Source organism: Lycium barbarum, chromosome 4 (assembly GCF_019175385.1).
Source record: "Lycium barbarum isolate Lr01 chromosome 4, ASM1917538v2, whole genome shotgun sequence".
Lineage (NCBI taxonomy): Eukaryota > Viridiplantae > Streptophyta > Magnoliopsida > Solanales > Solanaceae > Lycium > Lycium barbarum.
In genome coordinates this window covers 48055032-48059063 of record NC_083340.1, presented here as the reverse complement: position 1 = coordinate 48059063, position 4032 = coordinate 48055032, and positions in this window count along the sequence as shown.

Sequence of the window (4032 nt, the reverse complement as noted above, 5' to 3'; positions counted from 1 at the left end):
TGAACATTGTTTATGGTTGTTGTGTTGCACTGTTGATGAATTGGATAGCTGTTTTGGTTGATGAATTTGACTATTTGGAAATTGGCAGGTGGGCTGCCAAAAGCAGGCAAATGTTGTGGTCGAAAATCTGTCCAGATATTTCACAATTTCGACCACACGAGGTCGAAATTGTGCCCAGAAAAATTCAATTTCGACCACATGTGGTCGAAATTCTGGGCCCAATTTACAATTTCGACCACATGTGGTCGAAATTGAATTTTTATTTTCTTTTTATATTTAAATATAAATAATGTTTTCGACCACACGTAGTCGAAAAAGTTAAATATAATTCAATATAAAAATAATTTTTTCGACCACATGTGGTCGAAAATAATTTTTCCCTTAATTTCGGTAGAATGTGATTTCGACCACACGTGGTCGAAAAAAATTTCGACCAAGCTGTTATCGACCTATGCGTGTGGTCGAAAAATTGGTCGAAATAAAGGTTTTTTCGACCTCGTGTGGTCGAAATTTTTGGTCGAAAATCCCTGTTTTTTTAGTAGTGTAAACTCATAGTATAGTGGAAATTTTATTTTTGGAATGACGGGTTGATATATTTATTTACTTGTCGCCTTGTTTATTAAACTTAAAATTGTCATTCGCTTTAGGCAAGACTTAGGCCGTCAATACTTTCATAACTAGATTAAATTGACTTGGTATAAATACTTTGTTAAATAAATTCACACTTTTGACGATTAGGCAAAAATACTAGTCCATCCTTTAATTTAGATTCTTTATACACTCTTAATACAACTTACATTTTATATTGTTTCGTGTACACTAATACATTTTTTAATTAAGTTAAATTCACATTTTGACGCTTGGCAAATATTAAATCGTCCATTTACAAATCTTTTATTCTTTAGAGGCATTACACATTTTCACTCATTTTTTATCCACAATTCCTTATACTTACTTTTTACCAATACTTTTTACAATTATTTTGTTCCTTATTCTTTTGATAGGATATTCATTAAACAAAAACTCTTTTTAACTAAACGGTAGAAACAAGTCAAATAAACTTCACTTTTCTGAATAATTTCGTTATATAAAATCTTTACACCAATGAATATTCGTAAATTATTTTTACATTCTTTATGCACTAATATACCTAGTTATACAATTCTTTATACATTTTAGGTTTGACGTACACTCTTTTACACTTGAAATAGGTTCTTTATATGTTTAATATACATACATTCTTTTAATATACATAGACGCACATTACATAGACGCACATTCTTTATATCCTTGATATATTTATTTTTACATAGTCTTACAATTTTTTTTATTTTCTTAATATAGTTACACATTCTTTACACTAACATATATATACACTCTTTGTACTAACAGATATACTTTTATACTTACGAGGTACATTCTCTTTATACTCTTTTATATATTCTTTTTTACTATACATTCTTTATGAATACTTGATATAAATACATTTTTATACACTGTATATACTTAGGATATTATCACCTAGTGTAGCTTTTCATGAAGTCATAACATTTTGAAAACAGGTAATAATAAAGATAAACAGATAGATAATCCCCCTCTAGTGTTCAGTTAAACTAAGTCTAAGGACTGTCTTTGGGCAGGCTCTCAGGAATGCTTAATACCTTCCCCTCGGGATAAATAAAACCTTTATCTAGAATCTTACAGGTTTCGTGGACTAAAAATGGAGTAGACACACAAATGCATATAGGTTTCCTATTTTTCCTTAAAAATTTGGTGGCGACTCTAACCCTTTTAAAACCAGTTAGAAGAACCGTGAAGTTGCAAACTATATTGGACCCGTTCAAAATAGGGTGTAACACTAAGCAAATACAAACATCTTGATTATTGTTGAAGACTAACAATAATTTATGGTACTTGATATTGACTTTTCTGCTTTGTCTACATTTTGATCAATAAGTGAAGAATTTCTTGAGCAAGCCCATCAACAATAAGATGGACACTGAGTGCATAAACTTAGTACAATCTTCCATTTTCATCCCACAAAATAGACGGTCATACCTCCAATTCTCCTTTCAACATCTTAGTGTTATGTAGTTGACCATCTATTAGGCCAAATCTATTTCACGTTTTCAATATCCCACTTCCCCATTTTTGTTTCATGTATGCATATTAGATAATTACATGTCCATTGAATGAGAAAACTAATTTCAAGAGTCTTCTCATGCTTTAGTTTTAAGCTCAGCCTACACGTTAATAAATTAACCCTTTAAAATTGGAAGAGAAAATTCTTTAATTAAGTTTTTTCCTAAATCCCTGCTTTTAGTGTGTTCCATAATCCCCAGGGAAATCATATAATCCCGAAGTGCAACATTAACAATCCAAACTGAATGTTGCTTGATTCTTGAGTATTCTACATTGCCCCACTGCCGAGGAGGGCAATCATGATGTTATGAATCGAGTAACCATAAGAATGCTAAGTATCTATCACATGTTTGACATTGATACTTGCTACTATTGCCTTCTTTGGATTTCTCTTCCTCTTTGTTTTTCTGATTTAAACATGCCTTAATTTCTCCATCTTTTGTGACTTCATCAAAACAAGTTCTCGGCACCTTTAATAAATGCAAGAAAAATTGGTTACTGTCAATTTTCAAAGACGCTTTCAACTCTCGATGCTAGTAGATTGACCTCAAATAGTTTTTTTTTTTTTTTAAATTTGATGGAGGAAAGGAATCGAAAGCTTTGATAACATAATTCTCGGTAAAGACTGCACTCATTGTGAAAGGTACAGTGAATATGAGATCAGTAAATACTAAATGCTATTATAGAGTTCAGGAAAAAAGGAAAAGAGGAAAAAAAATAAAACTGTTATTTTAAGCGAATAAAATACAACTTAAACGTGTTAAAAGCCTAATTAGAATGACAATGTATTGCAACAAATAAATAGAAAAACTCACAGAAAATAGTAATAGTAATTCTGAGAAAAGAACGAAAACAAAATAACTTTTGAATGGAAAGTGTACAACGACCTTCTAATCTATTGAATTTCAGACATCCAGCTAGTCTCCTTAATTTCTTAAATGTGAATGGAAAACAGGAATAGGAACTATGCTTGATTTATTACTGTTATAACTTTCAAGTAGCAAACCCTACATACTATTAGATCAATTCAACGATTTTGAAATTTCGAAGTACCATTTTATTTGGAAAACGAAGACAACTTTATCCTCATATATATATATATATATATATATATATATATATATATATATATATAGCTCGAATTGTTTGAAGGTAAAGGAAAATAGAGTTCCTAGAAGCTTCTTTCCTGAAAATTCAAAATTAAAAAATATGGAAAAGGCTCAAATATGTCATTGCACTATCGAAAATGGCTCATTTATGCCACTCACCAATAGTTTGGCTCATTTTGTCATCACCGTTACCACAATGGCTCATCCATGCCACACCAGTAGGCAGCCTCGATTCTTCAGCATTTGCAACCATAGATTCCCTCCTTCAGCTATCTTCAACAAATACATTATGTTTGAAAAGATTAAAATAAATTAAATATGCAGCAACATATGGAATTCATTTTCCATTTCACTGATACCTTATATATTGTGTGGGCAATAAGATCTGTTCCAACTCCTAAAGGAACTCTTCATACATATTTTTCAATTTTTCCTTATACATTCATCAGTTCATGAATCAGCAGAACCAAATAAAAATAAATGAACTGTTTCATAAAATTTGGAAATATTGTATTGAAAATATCAAATATGAACTATCAATGCATGACCAAAGATGGTAAAAGATGAATCCCAATCATTTTCCACACAATACCAGTATAAGCTACTGCAAATTATTTGTAGTTGCCCATTTAAATAGTCCATCTTTAGGGAAAAGTAAATACTATCAACTATCAATGATATGGGGAACTTTCAATTGCAAAGACAATTGCATCCACATGTTCAATCTAACCACCATTAAACATGAACAATACTACACTTTCAAGCGACATGTTTAATACTA